The 20,838-nt window shown below is 34.3% G+C and overlaps 1 long non-coding RNA gene across 3 annotated transcripts in view; it reads left to right on the forward strand.

Moving 5' to 3' along the window:
- The window catches only part of LOC140603461 (uncharacterized), an 85,725-nt gene that overhangs the window by 30,932 nt on the left and 33,955 nt on the right, over nucleotides 1-20,838 (forward strand). For all 3 annotated transcript variants that reach the window (XR_012006441.1, XR_012006443.1, XR_012006442.1), the window contains exons 2-3: nucleotides 6,598-6,747; nucleotides 7,817-7,899. This is a non-coding gene — a long non-coding RNA (uncharacterized lncRNA). The remainder of the gene's footprint in view (nucleotides 1-6,597; nucleotides 6,748-7,816; nucleotides 7,900-20,838) is intronic.

Consider the following 20,838-nt stretch of genomic DNA (forward strand, 5'->3'; position numbering starts at 1 on the left):
AATCTCAGGCAATCTCCACACTTAGCACAGAGCCCAACACTTGGGGCTTGATCTCAGGACTCTGAGATTACGACATAAACAGAAATCAAGAGTCAGACACTTAAATGGCCGAGTCACCCAGATGCCCCTTTTTTCCCCTTTAAATAAAAATCGTATTTGTTTAATAGATATGTGACTATTCACTTTTAACATGTATTCTTGAATTACGCTTGCTAAATGTGTTTTTTAAAGAAATGTGTCTGTCAACTAAATTGTTGAACATAGATTAATAAATTTTCATTACAGTCCCTAATTTGCATAGCATCCATAGTGATCATTTCCATTCCTGATATTGGTAATATGCATTTTCCCCACTGTTTTCTTAATTTGTTGGAAAGCATCAATTTTGTTATCTTTTTTTTTTCGAAAAAAAAATTGGCTTATAAACTTTTTTTTTTTTTAATTTTTATTTATTTATGATAGTCACAGAGAGAGAGAGAGAGGCGCAGAGATACAGGCAGAGGGAGAAGCAGGCTCCATGCACCGGGAGCCCGATGTGGGATTCGATCCCGGATCTCCAGGATCGCGCCCTGGGCCAAAGGCAGGCGCCAAACCGCTGCGCCACCCAGGGATCCCTAAACTTTTTTTTAACTTTTCATTTCATTTATTTCTACATCTCTCATTATCATATGCAGTGACTATCAAACATGTGACTCGATCTGGCTGATAGTATTGACCAGGTGTTTGATAGCCTTATTGAATTTTGTCTACTTATTGTAGTACTCTGAAATGGATGTTAAAATCTCTCACAATGATTGTTTTTCTCTTTTCTTCATTTTGTGCATTTTTTCCTCTATTTTGAAGCTTTTAACAAATTATGTCTTCCTGATGGATTGATGTATTTATCATTGTAACATATTACATTCTGTTTCTCAAAGTCTACTTTAATCGCTGCATTATCCTTCACATAAACTTCCATGTCTCTTTTGTTTACATTTTATGGATTTATCACTTATTTCACTTCATCCTACTTTTGTTTTTACATTTTTAAAGTACAAATGATTGGCCAAACTTTAGAATCAATCATCTGAGCCCTCTTCTTGACTATGTCTCAGGTTTAGTGGCTGCCCTGCCCTTGACCTGCCCAATTCAGTTCTAGCAAAGAATCCTGCAAAGTCATTTTAGCAGGAATCCTCCTACCCTTGATATTCGATCAAGGTCATCAACCCCACTGTTGATGTCTGTGTCTTTGGCCTGTTGTTGGCAATAATCCTGTTAGGACAGTTCATCAAGAATCTCCCTACTTTTGATTTGTCCTCTTAGTAGTTTTCCTTCCACTGATCACTCTGCTCATTGGCCGGAAATCGTTAGCTGTCCTCATTGTATTCAGAGTTGAGCTCAGTTCTGTACTGATGTCTCCCTCCCATATTGCAAGAAATCAAATAAAATCTGTTTTGCTATTTCAGCCAACTGCCTGGTATATATACATCTGCATGTCTTATATTGTAGGAAGTTTATCACAAGGAATGATACTCTTGCCCTTTCATTTGGAGGATGTAGTCCATTTGTAATAAAATTATAATTACATCTTACCTTTGGTTTTCCATTTGACTATTCCACTTTTGTTTCTCAGTTGCTACTTTCTTGCCTACTTTTCAGTCGATTTTTTTCAATATTCCATTGCTGTCTCTATATTGGCCTTTTTATTTTTATTCTATCATCTATCTAATCTATCTATCTATCTATCTATCTATCTATCTATCTATCATCTATCCACCCATCCAACTATCCTTTTTCCCTATCATTTAGGTATTTCATGATGCATTGTAAACATCTTAGAATTTACTTAGAATTAATAGTGTATATTTATCCCCACATCTCAATTCACTTAAGAAATTACACATTTTATTTCTCACTATATATAAAATCTTCATGCTTATAGCACTTACAAACTATACTTTCATTTTCCTCACACTCTTCTTGCTGTTACAGTCATATGGTCATTTGAATATCTGCTATAAACTCATTTTACTGTTATTTTTATTTAAAATTTAATTATCTTTTAAGGAAATTACATGGAGAAAAGAAATTTTATTTAAAAGTAAGTTCCATTTATTAAATAGTTTTAAAAAGAAATCCAAAAGTACATTTTCCTGCACCAACCAGCTACAAAATTCAAAAGTGTCGCTTAGGCATTTGCTTTAAGATTCAGCATTTAACTTTGTAAACCACATCTGAGAGACTTGGCGCTTTTGCATTGGGTGTTTAATTTATTTTTATTCTATTTTGGTTCAGAGGAAGTAGAAAATATTTTCTGGCATTCTTATTCACTTGTTACATTTGTATGAGATTCTGGTTGCCAATTTCTCAGATAACAAATGACAAAGCAGAATTATTTAAAGTATTAAGGTTCCTACACCTAAAGCTAAGTCGTGAATATGTTGCTGAATTCTCTAATATCCATATAGGTAACAGATTGACAGCTGTACATTCGGCATGCTTTGTTTTTTGGGCTTAGTTTTCATTGAAAGGTTATTTGTCAAGGTATAGCAAATTTTGTAAACTTGCATCAAGTTTATGAATAAAGGAACATTTTTTAGAACGTTTTAGAGAAAAATTTTTTGTTTAATCAAGTTAAATACCATTTTTGGTGCTCTTCTTTTCCAAGTCTGGTATTTCATTTTACGCTGTTGCTTAAGAATCTCGTAGTTGAGTTCGGCTGGTTACTAATTCTCTCACTTATCTGATAATCTTCACTTAAAAATAAAATTTTTAGAGGGTACTTTTACTGGGTTTAAAATTTTGGATGGCTTTTTATCTCTTTCAGCACTTTAAAGAGTTTACGGTATTTTGGTGTTTTCAGTTTCTGATGAGACGTTTGTGTATTGTCTCTTTTTTACTCTGGTTGTTTTCAAGATTTACTCTTTATTTTTGGTTTAAGCACTGAAAACGTGCTTGTGTGGCATCCTTTTTCTTTGTCTTTTTTGGGGTTAGTTGAGGTTCTTGAATCATTAAATATTCTTGTATAGGTGAGGAATTCTTACTGTCTGAAAGTGGGACATCAGACTTCATTGTTTCACAACTGTTTTTGTTAAGGTCAAAATACAAAAACACTTTTTGTATTCAAGTGTTCTGACGCTAATTACCTACAGCATAGCCCTATCTATTTAGAGGATATTAACGCTATTAAAAACAATAATTTGAGTCATCTAGACTTGAAATTAATCTTTATCACAAATTATTCAAGCAAATCAAAGATGAATAATTCCCAGGACTGAATAAGATTTGTTCCTTCTATGTGTTCCCAGAACCTCTTGTACTTAAACTGGTCAAAGCATGTATGTGGAAATATGTGGAAATACATTATTTATAGCTTTTTAAGTCTTTGTATCTCTTTGCGATATTTTACAGCAAATGAGTTACAATGAAGAGCTATGACTTTTTCTTTATTGTAATTTCAATGTATAGAGTGGAAGGAAACATTAGGCAGTCAATAATATGTTGTTGATTGAATTAATAAATGAATGAATAGGATATCATACTTCTCTAATTCATAACTCTGTAATCTAGGGCTATGCCATTACCAATATGGGAAAATAAATTATAACCAAACATACGAATTTATCAAGACAGCCCTTTTTGTTCTACCTTTCAGTCAAAGGCGTTACACGTCCCCATTGCTGCTTGCCAATTTTGCAGAATATTTTTCTTTCTTTTCTTATTTAGCACTGTGCATAAGAGATGACTTAGCTTCAGATTATTTATTCTTGCTATCAAACTGAAAAATAGATAGCCTTTTGTGATTGTCCTCAGGACCTATTCTCTGTGACTCTGGAAAGAAGTAAGTGGCACTGTCAACAGGAGGATAACGGTACCTCTACGCCCCCAAGTTATTAGTACTCCATCTATGTCATTGTCTAAAAATTCACAAAAGTCTTATCCTCATATGAAGTGATTTGGGGCTGCATCTTCAAGAAATGTATCCAAGCTGCATCCCCAACCATATTGCTGCCTCCATCTCCATTCAATAAAGCAATAAAGATATTGAAGAGAAGCTCTTGGCACAAAGCGAGCCACTTTCTTGCTCTAATTCTTAAAATCCTGCTAGAAGTCTTTCTCCCCCAAACCAAATAATATTCTGAAAGTTTGGGAAGGAAGATTGGAAAACTTTAGTATGAAATATATGACTGATACCTAAAGTCTAATTTAGTAATTCAAAATTTTGGCTTAACTTATTTTTTTTTTATGAAAGTATGATGATCGCTTCTTGGCCTTTTGGCTAAGATCAAGTGCTTATGAAAGTATGAAAAAGTATCATTCCATAAGGTAATATTAAATAAGTGACTCCTTTTCTAAAGGAGTATGCAGTTTATTATCTGTTTTGCTATGATGGATTTTGAATTTTTTAAAGACTTATTAAATTATTATTTTAGAGAAAGAGAGAGCTGGGGCAGAGAGAAAGAAAATTTTAAGCAGGCCCCACTCTGAACATGAAGCCCAAAGCAGGGCTCGATCTCACACCTTGAGATCATGACCTGAGGTGACATTAAGAGCTGGATACTTAACTGACTGAGCTACCCAGGGTGCCCCGATGCATTTTGTATTTTAATAGGTTTTTTTTTTAAGTCATTAGTAGGGAAAGTCTTTTTATTATTAAAATATTTTAATTCAGTTATGATATGAATAAGTCATGGAGTGAGTTGTTGAATCACTGTGCTGTGTCTCTGAAACTAATGTAACATTGTCAACTATATTTTCATTTAAAAAAATGTAAAAGGGACGCCTGGGTGGTTCAGTTGGTTAAAGGTCCAGTTCTTGGTTCAGCTCAGGTCATGATTGCATTGGTGGTGGGATCCAGCCCCGCGAGGCTGTGGGCTCTGTGCTTAGTGGGGAGTCGGCTTGAAGATTCTCTCCTTCTGCCCTTCACCCTCCGTGTTCTCGCTCTCTCTCTCCATCTCTCTAAAATAAATAAGTAAATCTTTTTCTAAAATATGAAAAAGATATTAAAAATAAAAGATTTAAGATTGTATTTATGGAAAATGCAATAATGATGCAAGATAAAATTAAAAAGATGAATTAGCTTAGAGATAAATTATTAAATTACAATATCTGCATTTTGATTGTAGACAATGATATTCAGAAAATAAACTTTTGTATATGAGGGAATATGAAAAATGTGTAATAATTTCTTACATGAATTATAGAGTTATACCTCCAAAACAGGAAAACTGATATTAAGATTCAATTAGGTGACTAGATCCTAAAAATAAACATTTTTGTGTGTTTCCTCAAATTTAGCATAGATTACATCTTAGAAATAAATATGCAGCATTATGGGCAAGAAGAATCAAGTCAAACTTGATTTGGGTAAATATCACCCGTATTAGCTATAATCAAATGGTGGAAGTTCCAAAAATTCAGGTTAAATATATTTTTGAAAGTTCAGTTACATAATGCTGAGGCTTCAAGAACTATATGCTTAAATAACTTTTTCTTATACCCTCCTTTCCATTTTTTGAATATAACTTATTAAGAAAAGTTTTTTTCTGCTTACTGTAATATCTTAAGGTACATTCTACAGAATTTATTTTTAAATGCCCAAAATAAAATACAATTTGGGGGAAATAAATTAAAAAGTACATTTTTAAAACACTCTTTTAAATGCTATCATCCTTCTATATAAAAGAGAATTTAAAAAATCAGGATATTGGGGTGGGAGAATAATTAATAGTCCTCATCTCACCAAAGAAAATCAGTTACTAACTTTTTAAATCTCTTTATTATGTGGTTATAATTATCCCTGAGAATATTGTTAAATGTTTTATAATTTTCTTTTGTTTAATATGTGTAAAGCTATAGTTTTTATGCGACAAAACTTGGCAAAATATCACAGATGGCTGAATTTAATTACTGTGCGTGTCTGAGTGTGTTGTTGATAGATTGGCATTGTTTGCATGAATAATAAAGTCATAATTCATAAACTTCTAAAAAAATAAGGTCTATACAATTTATAAATTATTTCCAAATATTATTTCAATAATATTTAATATTTTAATGCACATATTTAGTGACTATGTGTGATTACACATATACATTTAGTACCATTTTGCAATACCTACCTTTTATGTGTGAGAGGAGAAAACATCACATGGTTTAGAAAAAAATCTGTAGAATTGGGATACACAAGGGAAAAAAGCCCTTTTGCACTGTAATGGGCAGAGACACCCTTTTACGCAGAGAATACAGATAATGTAAAATTTGAGAGTGTCTAAGAAAGGATCTTGGGTCACGCTATGCAGAGTCAATCAGATCTGGGAGCAAGCAGTATGGTGTACTGTTCCAGATCCTATACAGGGGTCTTTTAGTCCCTTGTCTCCCACTGTATGTTCTTTTAGAAACAGTGTATTCATTATTTTCTTGCATTTATTAGTTGGATTTAATGCAGAGCCTCCCAGGTTCCTGGGAAATCTTCATGTATGAAACCTTTGTTCACATTTTATCAGAATATTAATTTGCAGGTAATAAAAGTGATAATGACAAAAATTACTTCAAACTTATATAACTGTTTTAACTCTCCAAGGCACATTTACCTATAATTTTCATTTTCTTTAATGGTAGGTGTCAAGCTCATTCATCTTTGTACTTGGTGGTCTAGCAAGTTGTTGCCACATTGTAGAGTTTCAATAAATGCCTGCGGAAACGTTACTCAGAGATATCCTGTCAAATGGAGAGGACAAATGTCACTGTGCTATCAGACAAAAGAGGAAAGTGAGTAGAGCTATATTTGATTTACTCAAGAACACATTATTTGTTAATGGCAGAGTTCAGACAAAACAAAACAAAATCAGAACCGAAAACCCTAAGGTTCTATCTTCTAGCCTGGGGATGTTTCCTATCTAATTGAATTTGTCCTTCTTGTTGATAGAATTTTGTGCAAAAATAGAGTTTTAGATAAAGTATATGCTACCATTCAGCATTTCTTTTCTTTTTTTTCCCAAGGAAATATAATGTAATTTTGGCCCTTTTTCTATCAGTATTAATACCAGTTGGACTCATTTATAGCAGTGAAGTTAATGCGTGTTTTAAAAAGTACTCAGAATTTTATGTTCATTACAATTCCTCCCAAAAGAAGCATATAGTTTTATGCCTTATAGAACTAGCACCAGTGTTGACCAGGAGGCCAAAGGGGCCAGGGAAAAGTAAGGGCCAGATCTTTTATTGTTTTCATTAGAACGAATGGGTAATGCAGTATGGTTAGCATAGGATAGTTTGAATAATTTCAGTGTGCCCTGGCTATAAGGATCCCGGGCTCCTTGAAAGAGCAAAAGTTAAGTTTATATCCGACAGTAAGAATATAATCGGGGTGGCCATGTGGACTTTAAATAAATTGCCTTCTTACTTCTATTTAATTCTTTTACTTTAATGTAAAGCTAAATCTTTTCACTAATTACCTCTATTACTAGAGAGGGAGTTGGTATAACTAATATCTAAACTTATTTTGAAAACCACCATTTAACGATGTGGAGACATTGTGACTTTTCCTAAAATTAGTTTTAATATGGATGGCATACTCAGTAAATTTCCATAAAATGTATATATGCTTCTTATCTGATGACTATATATTTCTGGGTACTAGCATGCAAGAAGCAACCTCACCACTTAGAAAGAGGCAAAAAGAGAGTACTTCTGTATTTTTCATGAATTCAGGAATGAAACTTCATCTCTCTTCATGTGTGGCAATGTATAAATAGAGTTTTAGTCTACAGTAAAGATGTGGTTAGGTGATTTATCTGATATCCTGAAACCTGACTAACAGAATTACTATTTTCCTCATCAGGGCTGCCTTTATAGTAATTCTTCCAATATATGAGAAGTTGTGCCAAACTTCTCATAATTCAAGTGGGATACATTTCCTATAAGGTAAATATAGAAATCAATATAGATAAGAGCCCTTCAAGCTGATTGATTACCTTATGGTTTATGTACAAAATCATGGTGCCTCTTCTCAAGTAGCCTGGATAGTATGGACTCTCAGCCCCAAGATGATATGAGTGAAGACAGAGTATTAGTCCAAATCAGAGAACTTGGGGTTAATTCTGACTTTTTCTCAACTAAGGAACTGTGTAATATCAAACAAGTCATGTACTGTTATGGACTCTGTTTTCCTTAAGTGCCAAAGAGACATTAGATCAATAATCTTTGGAATTCCATTAAGTGCCTATATTCTATGACTGTATACTCTTTGGTTACTATCAATTATAATATTTGATATAAGTTAACATGTAATTATAATAATCCAAATACAATTTTGCACTTTAAAAAATTATTAACATAATAGAGCTTTTTGAACTGAACTACGTGTAGTAGCTGTGTTTAGGTCTTTGGAGAGATGGGAGGCTTAAAAGTCTCCTCGCAGAATCCTTATATTTATGAGATATGAACCTTTTTAATTAGAATTCCATGAAATAAGTCAATCAGAGAAGGACAAACATTATATGGTCTCATTCATTTGGGGAATATAAATAATAGTGAAAGGGAATATAAGGGAAGGGAGAAGAAATGTGTGGGAAATATCAGCAAGGGAGACAGAACATGGAGAACTCCTAACTCTGGGAAACGAACTAGGGGTGGTAGAAGTGGAGGAGGGCGGGGGGTAGGGGTGACTGGGTGGAGGGCACTGAGGGGGGCACTTGACGGGATGAGCACTGGGTGTTATTCTGTATGTTGGCAAATTGAACACCAATAAAAAATAAATTTATTATTAAAAAAATTAGAATTCCAAAGACATCACTGCTACAGTAATATGTTAAGAGTCTGGAAGTTCGTGATTCCTAATAAGTGAATTTTGAAAATTAGCACATTAAAATAATATTCTATTATATTAAAATAAATGCACATTCTAATTGAAATGGTTTAAAACGGAGTTCTGGAGTCAGACTGACTGAGTTGGATCCTCAAATCTACCACTGTTTAGTTGTGTGACCTTGTGCTAAAAGAGAAACGCTTTTTTATTTATTTTTAATGTTTTTTAGAAAAATGCTTTTTAAACTGATCAAATATTTAATCTTTTTATTGGTGTAATTTCTTGAGGTGTAATTTGCATACAGTAAAATTCACCTTTTTTCTCGATATAGCTTATGAAAGATTCTATTCATTTAAAATTCAAAAAATTGCAGGCTAACCTTATAGTGACGAAAAGCAATTCGGTGGTAGCATGGAGATGAGACACTGTGGTGGCTCTAGTGGAGAGGTTGATTTGCATAAAGGATTATAAAAACTTTGGGGTGATGGATATATATCGTTACCTTGATTGTGGTGATGGTTTCATAGATGAATGCATACGTCAAAAATTACCAAGTGGTATACTTTAAACTTGTGTGATTTATGGTGCATTAATTGTGCCTCACTAAAACAGTGAGAAATGAGAACTTTGCCTATGTTTTATGCTAAGGCCAAAACTTTAAGGGATTTGTTTCTGAGAGAGACACAAACAAAATTGAGAAATTCAGTGGTGGGTGTTCTTTCTAAGCCACTGTCGACCCTAAGAGATTTTATTATAGACTGAGTTTCGTTTAGCTCCCTGATAGTTATGGGGATGGTTGAGCCCAGAAATCATGGAAGCAAAGTGATGGCAGTTAATTATTAGAAGAAAGATAGGTCTAAGGAGAGGCAAGGGTGAGTAGCCATTAGGAAGTTCTAACTCACAGAGACATATGGAGATAGTTAAAAGAAAACAGTATCTCCAGAGGCAGGAGAGATAGGCAGCCAGCAAGGGTGGTGCTGATGATCAAGAGACTGAGGCCATCTTCCCCCACCAAAGTCGCAGTGTATTGTGTATTGTTTGTTGCCAGAATGAGCTGGTTTTCTGATCCAAACCTATTCACTGGAAGAGAATTCAGATGCCCAGGAAGAAAGACTCTACAATCCTATTACTATATGGTAATGAATTTGCAACCTATAGCCATTTGGCTAGCTAGGCATACATGAGGGCAAAGAGACAACGCCATTTCAAGGCCTGCTGGGCTGTTCACATAAATATCCAGGACCCAAAGCATAATCATGCTTTCTCTGTTAGAGTAGAAGTGAATGGTGGACAAGTTAATGGAATCCTGTGCAAAGTCTGGCATGCTGCACATCTACTGGGACACACACAGTTTTTGTTTTTGTTTTAATCTTGGAATACATAATAGGAAAGGAGACAGTTGATACTTTGCAGACACTCCACTTTGGTTCATTTGCTGGTAAAATAAAGGCTGCTATAGTCAGATAGCCTAAATGGAAACCATTAAAACTGACTCGCTTTTCTAGAGAAAGCAAATTTTAAAAATCAAATCAAATCCCTGAGAACACTGCAGAAATTGGTGTCATCTGTGAAGATGTGAAAGATGAGGATGAATGGTAGTGACTGCTATCACATCCCATCTAATTTTATCAGTCTAACCCTTCAAAACCAAGGTGGATCTGGAGGCTGGTGGTGGACTACTGCAAACGTAGTGAAATATTTCTTGTACAGGAGATTATCATAGTTTAAGGTGCATTGTACCTGTGAGGAGAAAGGCGAAATGTAAGTCACTCTGCTTCCCATCACTTCAGGGGTTCACCTGGAGAATTTCAATGCCAGTCTTCACAACTCTGCAAGTTTAGAAGGGAAATACTTCAAGTAGGGGAAACGGTTAGTTACTTAAACACTGAATGATAGGTTGGGCTGATAACGATTAGGTTTCTAATACCAAAAAAGTCAAAGGGGAAAAAATATTTTCTTAGAAGGGATAATTTACCCTGATGATTTGGAGGATTGAGACCTCCTAATACACAAATGGAAACAGATAAGCTTAAATTTGGCAAACGGGCGATTCACCGGGATATTTCTAAAATCTCTTGACCAATTTTGACTTCAAACAGACAAGTACTGCTGCAGTGGGATAAGAAAAGCACAGAAACTGTGAATGTGACAAACTTCAGACTTTTTCTTTTGAGTCAATAAGCTTTTGGTAGTTTCTTATTGCATCAGTAGGAAACCATGCACCATCTATTTCTCTTAACACTCCTAACTTCTCATTTATGAATTCTCCAGTATGTGGGGTAAGAAGAAGATCAAGGTTAGTAAAAAAGTCGGGATCCCTGGGTGGCGCAGAGGTTTAGCGCCTGCCTTTGGCCCAGGGCGCGATCCTGGAGTTCCAGGATCGAGTCCCACATCGGACTCCCTGCATGGGGCCTGGTTCTCCCTCTGCCTGTGTCTCTGCCTCTCTCTCTCTCTCTCTCTCGCTCTTTCTCTCTGTGACTATAATAAATAAATAAATAAATAAATAAATAAATAAATAAATAAATGTTAGTAAAAAAGTCTCATTATATTTTAAACGATAATTTTGCTTATGACACACAATAAAGTGATTATGTTTGCTTCTGTATTGGTCTTTTATTTTTTTTTGTATTGGTCTTGTTTTAGATCTGAAAGATTAGAATTGTTGCTAAAATTTACCTAGCAGCTTTTGCATATCTCCACCATGTAGCATAGCAGCTCTACTTCAAGACATTTACCCAAAATACACACACACACACACACACACACACACACACATATATACATATATACATATATATGTAAATTAAAAGATACATACAAGAATGTCCATGGCAATCATTTTTATAAAGCCTAAAACTGGATGTAAACCAAATGTCCGTTCAATGGAGACTGGATAGATGGATGATGGTATATTTGTACAATGTATTTCAGCAATAAAAAAATGAAACAAACTAATTACTTGCAATGAAATGGGTGAAACTCAAAAATATGCTGAGCAAAGAAGCCATATTCTTACATGTATACATACCTGCACACATTTATATAAAAAACAGATATTGCTATTTATATAAAGTGAAAGAGCACAATAAAAATCTATGATGATATAAATTAAAAAATGATTGCCTGAATGAGGAAAGAATATTGACAAGAAAGGAGTGTGGAGGGATTTCTTGATGTGAGGGAAATGTTCTGGATCCTATCTGGGTAACAGTTTCATCATTAAGTTGGTATATGAAATGGTTGAATCTCACACAATTTCACAATTAAGATAATACATTTTATTGTAATGTAAATTTATCTGCATTAAAATGAGAAGCCTTGAGGATAGTGACTTAAGGCCAAAGGGGAGACTTTGGGGAACTTGTAATATTCCTTTTCTTAATTGGTACTTTGTGAAAACCTTTATGATTTACGCTTTGTACTCTTTTCTGCTTATGTGTTATGTCTCTCTATATATATAATTAAATCATAAATATAAAAATTATGTAATATATAAATTATATAAAATTTTTAAAATAATTTTAGGGAGCAAGTAACTATAGATATTTTTTAAAACATTAAAATATTCTCAAATTAAATGCAGACTGTGGTCATTGCAGTACTGAAAAAAAATTAGAATAGTTACAAGAAATGTGTTTATTCCAGATTTTCATGGCATCTGCAATATCTTAAGGGATAGTAAAAAGACAATTTATATTTCTGATACATAATATGAAAGAAGTGTAGGAAGGAATTGGTATGAATAATTTACAGAATTACATGGGACCAAATGAAATTATGCATAGAAAATACTTGAAAATTGTAAAGCACAATATAAATTAAGGTATTATCACCTTCCTCACCAATTGCACTTTTCAAGATGAGTCTTTAACAATGAATTTCACCAAATTTCCGCACATCAGTCAAGATAGCCAATAAAAATACCAATTCATCCATGATCTGAGAAAGAGAATTGGAGCTCTGGGTATACAGTGACACAAATATTTAAGTTATACTGACAATGGATATAGGTCTTTCTAGGAGCAATAATATTTGACAGCCACATCATATCTGTCAACTGAAATTAGACATACCCAGAATCTGTGAGTAGAGACAAAGCCCCTGTCAAAAAATACACTCTTCCTTCACTGTCACATTTTCTTCCTATATATCATCATCATCATCATCATCATCATCAGTATTGCCCTTGTTATTACTACTATCATTTGTTGAATACCCACTAACTTTACATCTGTTTTATATGGAACATATAATTTCTACAATCCCAGAGTGACTACATCCCATTTTCTTAAAATTACCATTGTTCACCACATGTATATTGATCAGACATTCATGATCAGCGTCTGATTGACGCTCAACCTCAACAAAACAGACATTTTAAGTTGAATAAGTCTTTGTTGTTGGGGGAGGGACTGTCAGGTATCTATATAATGTTTAAGAGCATCTCTGGCCTTGACCAGCTAGATGCTAGTAGCACATTTACCTAATTTGTGACAATCGATAATGTGCAAAGACACTGCCAAAATGTTGTCAGGAAAGAGGAGGTGCAAATTCACGCCCCTTCACCCTGTTGCCTGTACATTAAAGTAGCCACAGCCTAGTGCCAGTTAGGCACACAAAAATTCCTTTTACTTTTACTCAGAAGATCTGGACTTGAATTCCAACTTTACTATTATAGTAGCTGTATGATGTAGGCAAATTATTCAGTTGGGTCTGTGAGAGTAATAACATATCAAGTCTTCCTGGGAATGACTTTCATTTTTGAGTCTTAATATAAAAGACAACTCATGTGTTCCTTTTATAATTAAAATAAACCTTTACCTATTACTTTATAGTAAGTCACCATGTCTGTTCTTCTTGTAAAATATTTCTCAATAGCAATGACTTTTTCTTTTTCTTTCCTCATTCATTTGTTTTTATTGCCATCAAACACACTAGAGCATTCAGTGCATAAGAGGCCAGCCTTGTGTCTAGGTAGCCACTTGATGCCCAGTATCTCACACATGGAAAAGTAGCTACAAGGAAATGCTCAATATACATTTAGCATATAATGGCTTAATTGTGATAATTTATGGGAAAGTAACAGAGTAGTTCTAATTACATTGCTGGTGCTTACTAAATGCCGTTTCCTTGTTCTCTTGTGTTATAAAGAAGAAGAATGAGTCTCAAAATTATTTCCCTGGTGGAGAAGCACTCTGTTACAATCTGGAATATGATATATGTTAGCTGAATAATGGCTCCCGGAAGATGGCCAGGTCCTAATCCTTGGAATTTATGAGTGTGTTGTCTTATGTAGCAAAAGGGACTTTGAAGATGTGATTAAATTAAGGGCCTTGAGGTGGGGACAGTATCCTAAGTTATTCCCTTAAATCCAAGCTAATCACAAGGCTCTCAAAAAAAAAAAAAGAAGAGGGAGGCAGACAAGTGGAAATCCAGGCATATGGCCATACAAGTCTAAACAAAGGAAAATGGGTGGCCTTGAGAAACCCTTAAGGCAAAAGGGCATCTTTTCTCCTAGTGACCCCAGAAGGAACACAGCTCTGTTGACAGCTTGATTTTATCCCCCTGAGACCCATTTTAAACTTCTGGCCTCAAGAACTATAAGAATATAAGTTTGTGAGTTTTAAGCTCCCAACATTATGGTAATTTATTATAGCAGCGATGGAAAACCAATAGAAGAATATACCCTACACATAGGTGTTTTATCTTTTCTCACCATCTCATCTCTTTTACAAAAAAAAAAATAATAATAATAATAATAATAACGCAAGCTTTTCCCATTTTTTTATCCTTTACTCTTTCACTTTAATGTGATGCTTTCTCTCTGAGTCAAGGAAGGCAGAAGTTTCCTAGCATAAGAAAACTAGTTGTAGGGTGTAGAAAGTATAAATTGGTTGATAATCCAATTGTGCAATGTAATCATTCCATTCATTTGGTCAGTAAATATAGTTGAACAACTGCTAAGTTGTTGAACAACTGCTAAGTTGTTCAATTCTCATTCACTACTCACAAGGAATAAAATATATATAACAGAGTTCCTTTCTCTTACAAAGTCAGACTCAGTGGGGAGAGGAAAGGGGAAAAGAAATGGACACTTAAAGAAGGAATTTTTAAACACTGTCAGATAACAATAATGGAAGTGTTCCTAAAGCTCTATGGGGACACATAGCTCTTTCTCAGGACATCTTTTTAGAGAAAAATAGATAGACACTGGCTTTCCTTTGTAGTACATCCTTTTAAAACTTATTGAAAAGCTGAGTAAAATCTATTCATAGGGAATTAAATTGATTCACACAATATAAGAAAAAGAAACATCTCTTTTCAAGAGGCATTAAATCTACTTCCTTAATAGCGAAATCAAGATTAAAAGAGGTGAAAAATGATGAGAATGACCTTTTTAGTTCTAATCACACAAATAAATCAGTGCACTGGTGATGAATTCATTAATTTTGATTAAACACAGAACTATGAAGTCATTTGAATTAATTCAGTAATCACCATCAGGAACAGATGCTTTAGAGCTTGATATTGAGCAGACCCTCTAATTTGCTCTTTGACCCAGTCTTAGGGAAATGTGTACTAAGATCTTCAAGGTAGCTGATTTTATACACAGATGGATCAAGTATGAAGTTGAACAAAAGACCTATAGATAGTAATGAGGTCCTAACCTGCCCCCTAATAAGGAAAACGTCAAGGTTAGCATAATTTTTGAAAAAAGCAGTGGTTTCACATTGAGGCTAGAAGGGGTTTTATTGGCAGCAATGCTAGAAACTCTTTAGAGCTGTGCAAGGAATTTTGAGATACTTCAGACTTAGCATCTAGGACAAAAGAGCTATGGAACTTTGAGTTGTCAGATATGCCATAGGTAGTGGTAAAGTCAACTAACTATAAAGCCACTTCCAGAATCTGATTACCAAGTACACCCAACTCCATACAAGGTTAGTGATTCTGAAGGGGAATGAGTTATTGGTTAGGAGCCCTATCCATGTGTATAAAGCCATTTTCTGTAGGAAAATAAAAACTGCTTTGGGGTTAAAATTTGCAAGAATATATAGCCAATAGTAATAGCAGAAACTACTAGCTATTTCTCATAGAATTTTATCTAAATAAATGAAAATAATCCTGTACTGTCAAGTAATATGATTTTCCCACTCACAATATCAGAAAGTAGGTGTCCTAATGTACCAGGAGTGCTGTAATGTCAGAGGATCCTCATGACAAGTCTTCACAGAAAATTAGAAGAGCAAAAGACTTAAGCTGTATGTACAAAGTATACATTTTCATCTCACTTTTTACTTCTTTGGATTCCAACCATGAATTACCATAACAGAAAATGGAAGAATAATTTTCTTTTTTTTTTTTTTTTTGGAGAATAATCTTCATATTGAATTGTCAAAGGTTTTCCATAGAGTAATGATTTTTAAAAACACACAAAAGTTGTTATGATTTTTTTTGGAGGAAACCTCAGAAATGTTAATCAAACATGTCATGAAAAGCCTTATTCATTAACAAAAATACTTATTTGAATTAATCGATCCTATGCATCACCTGGCCCATAAGTAAACGGGGAAGAAGTTGAACAGGCTACATGCACACAACTCAAAATGATTGGCCCTTTGAGAATTGTTATTTTCTGGATAGGATAAAAGCACAGTAAGACAGCGGTGTTGGAAAATAAAGCCTATTTTTCTCTCTCATTCTGGAAATCAGAATTTTGGCTATTTTCAGGCAGATATCACTCTGAGCACCATTGATGGGGGTGGGAGGAGAAGAAAAGAGAGACTCAAATTCAGGTATTTAAATAAAGTCCAGTAGATTTTTTAAAGACAATCAAAAGTCTAAAATTAAGCACTCATATAGCATCAACTGTTCTGTGTTGTGCAGGGATATTGTCTACATGAGTTCCAAAGGCTCTCTAATGGGATTCTGATGGATACTTGGAGTTCCTCAAACAAGTACGAGGAGGGGCAGAGGGATAGGGAGAAGCAGACTCCTTGCCAAGCAGGGATCCCAATGTGGGGCTTAATCACAGGACCCCTAGATCATGCCCTGAGCCTGAGGCGGATGCTTAACCCACTGAGCCACCCAGGCCCCCGCATTGTGAACCACCTTAATAATTCTTTTGTAACAGCTAATTTTTCACTACTAGCAATCATTACAGCATCACAATCCAGCAAAATCCCATCCAATATCTTTCTTTATAAATAGGTTAAACACTTATTTTATTCAACGATAAATATTTTAAACCATTTACGTGGTCGCTTCTCCATTCCACCTTTTCGATTTCTTTATTAGATTTACTCCTAATGTCAAGGAGAATAAATGCTGGGAAGTATAGCTCCTGAGCACTACATAATCCAACATAAGTATTTTTATTACCATAAAAAAATCACATTCTGCATTTTTCTCCATAATTTTTATTAATTTTATTGGATAGTCAGAGATTATCTTTAGTTTTTTGAAGTCAGTGTACACATTAGATTGACAATGACCCTGTTAAAGAAAAAAAAAGATATTCTTGACACTCCATAAAGTGGGAAGGAAGACTTTATTCAAGACGTGTGATAGGTGTTAAGACTATCACAACAGGGGAGGGAGATGGGGATCAACTCTAAATATAACAAGATTAGTGGGGATTTATAGTTAAGGAGCAGATTAGGGGATCAGTGGATAGAAAATTACTAAGAGGAGACATCAAGGGTACAGTGGAATTTTTGCTAAACTGATCAAACAATTATTGCTGAAGGCAGGTCAGGGTGATCAAGTATCACCTGGGGGATGATAGGGATGAGGAATTTGATCTGCTATTGAGGCTGATGGGAAATCAGGGGTGGAAGGGTTCTGTTTAAACTGGCTTAACAGGCTTCTTGCTTAAACTAGGCTTTGCAAAGACAGGGAGAAGACGGCTCAGGGGACCCTGACTAATGTTTGGTCAAGGAAAGTCCTCATCAGTTTTTAAAAAATTCTTACTTTACCAACAGACTGTATTCTATTATTTGCATCTGCTCATGCTGTTCAAAACACACTGGCTTTCTCAGGATTTCTTGAGTGTACCCGGCATGCTGCCTATCCAGATGCTTTGCACTTGATCTTCCTTTTCCTGTAATTTTCTTTCCCCACATATTCACATGTTGTCTTTCCTTACTTCTATCAGATCTTTGCTTAAAATATCTTAGATTAACCCAACCTAAAATTACAAAAGCCATACCTACCCCCTAGCCCTCTCCCTTTCTTCCTGCCTTTTCTCCTTATAACTTATCAACTGAAATTATCATAAAATAAACATACATGTAATACACATCTATCATGTGTGCATCGATTTCCCATATTTTCTCTCTCACTGTGTGAAGTCTCCTTGGGGGTGGGGGATTGAAGTTGTTTTATTCATTTGTGTAATCCCAGCACTTAAAACTGTCCTTAGAACTGTATGATAGGGAAAGCGTTCCACAAATATTTGTTGATAAGTGAACATACACAGCTTTGGTATAGTCTTTCTTTTAGGGTAGTTATTTAACAGTTTATGCCCCTAATTCCTATTGTTATTCTTTTACATAGAACTTGTTTTGCAACTGCATTTATAGACCATGCTCTGTACTTTTTATAGTTCACAGGTAGGAAATCTTCAACTTGGAAAGTGCATATAATTTTATAGAAACAACATAAAATCGAGTATTCATATTAGATAATTAAAGTAGGTAGTTACTCTACCCTACATAATTTGTAAGAAAAAAATCAGAGTGATTATGAAGCACTTGTGGTAGCTTTAAACTGAATCATTGATAACTAGATTTACATGATTCATTTCATGTAAAGCTACAAAATTTGTGAGGTATGGTTTAGAGTTATAGCTTATAGCAATTTAAGTGGCTGATATAATGATCACTGAGGATAGATTCACATGTACCACTATTGATTCCTAAGAACACAATAAAAAAAAATAGTTATGAAGAGTGAGGAAAATCAGAAGTTAAGTAAAAGCATCAGTCTTTCAGGCAAAAATTCTGCTTATATTAGAAATTTTCTGAATTCTCTTTTCGTTTTTAACAATACATAGAATAAAAATGATTTTATGGAATTGTGATATTACCTTCAGGGGTTCCCAGAGACCTCAAATAAATCGGTCAATATCTATCAATTAACTAGCAAAGATGGTCTGAGCAGCACTTGGAGAAGAGGCATTTGCAGCTAATTCGTCCAAATTTCATTATTTATATAGAAATCATTTCTTTTCCAAAGGAAGATAGAAAAAGTTGACTGAATGGAATATAATTATATATCCTCAGAATCATCTCATTTCAATCATATTTTTTGAAAAAAATTAACAATGCCTTCTCAAACTAATTAGGACAAATGAAACTCCATGTGTCTTTGGGACTTTACATATTTTGATAGCATAATCTGAATTATAACTTTTATGACAGTTTTTCCCCATTAAAGATGATATTAGTTGTGGGTTTTTCATATATGGGCTTTGTTATGTTGAGGAATTTTCCCTCAACATCCACTTTATTTTTTATCATGAATGTGTTGTACTTTGTTGAATGTTTTTTGTGCATCTATTGAAATGATCATGTGATTCTTATCCTTTCTTGTATTAAGTGTATCACATTGATTGATCTGCAAATATTGAGCCCTAGCAACCCAGAAATAAATTCCATTTGGTCATTATGAATGATTTTTTAATGTATCATTGGATTCAGTTTGCTAGTAGTTTATTGAGAATTTTTGCATTAGTGTTCATCAGGTATATTAGCCTGTAGTTCTCTTTTTTCTTTTGTTTTTTAATTTAAATTCAGTTAGCCAACATATAGTAAATCATTAGTTTCAGATATAGAGTTCAGTAATTCATCATTTGCATATGACACCCAGTGCTCATTACATCTCATGCCTTCCTTAAAATCCATCACCCAATTACCTCATCCGTTAAAGCCTAGCACTGAGTTACCTCATCCCACCCTCTCCAGCAACCATCAATTTGTTTCCTATAGTTAAGAATCTCTTATGGATTATCTCCCTCTGTGATTTCTTCCCATTCAGTTTTCCTTCCTTTCACCTACGATCCTCTGCACCGCTCCTTATATTCCACAGATGAGTGAAACCATATGATAATTGTCTTATTTCACTCAGCATAATACCCTCCAGTTCCACCCATGTCGATGTAAATGGGTAAGGGGTAAGATTTCATTCTATTCTGATGGCTGAGTAATATCCACATATATTCATATTCATATTCATATTCATATTCATATTCATATATATATATGAATCACATCTTCTGTATCCATTCATCTGTGGATGGACTTGATCAAGATAAAAAGCCTTTGCACAACAAAGGAAACAGTCAACAAAACTAAAAGACTGCTTATGGAATGGGAAAAGTTATTTGCAGATAACATATCAGATAAAGGACTAGTATCCAAGATCTTTAAAGAACTTATCAAACTCAAAAAAAAAAGAAAAAGAAAAAAGAAAAAAAAGAAAAAACAAAACAAAACAAAACAAAAAAAGAACTTATCAAACTCAACACCCAAAAAAACAAATAATCCAGTCAAGAAGTGGGCAGAAAACATGAACAGATATATCTCCAAAGAAGACCTACACATGGCCAACCAATATATAAAAAATGCTCCACATCACTTGGCATTGGGAAAATACAAATCAAAACCACAATGAGATACCACCTCATGCCTGTCAGAATGGCTAAAATTAAGAAGTCAGGAAACAATGAATGTTTGCAAGAATGCAGAGAAAGAGAACTCTCTTATACTGTTGTTGGGAATGCAGGCTGGTTTTTAGCTTGCCTTTTATCCTGAATGATAGCCTTGCTGGATAGAGTATTCTTGGCTGCAGATTTTTTCCATTCAGCATGTTGAATATATCATGCCACTCTCTTCTGGCTTGCCAAGTTTCTGTTGAAAAATCTCCAGCTATCCTTATAGATTTTCCCTTGCAAGTTTATGACATCTTTTTTCTTCCTGCTTTTAAGACTTTTTTTTTTTCTTTATCACTGTATTTTGTAAATTTAATTACAATATGTCTTGGTGTTGGCTTCCTTT

Source organism: Canis lupus, chromosome 14, assembly GCF_048164855.1.
Source record: "Canis lupus baileyi chromosome 14, mCanLup2.hap1, whole genome shotgun sequence".
NCBI lineage: Eukaryota > Metazoa > Chordata > Mammalia > Carnivora > Canidae > Canis > Canis lupus.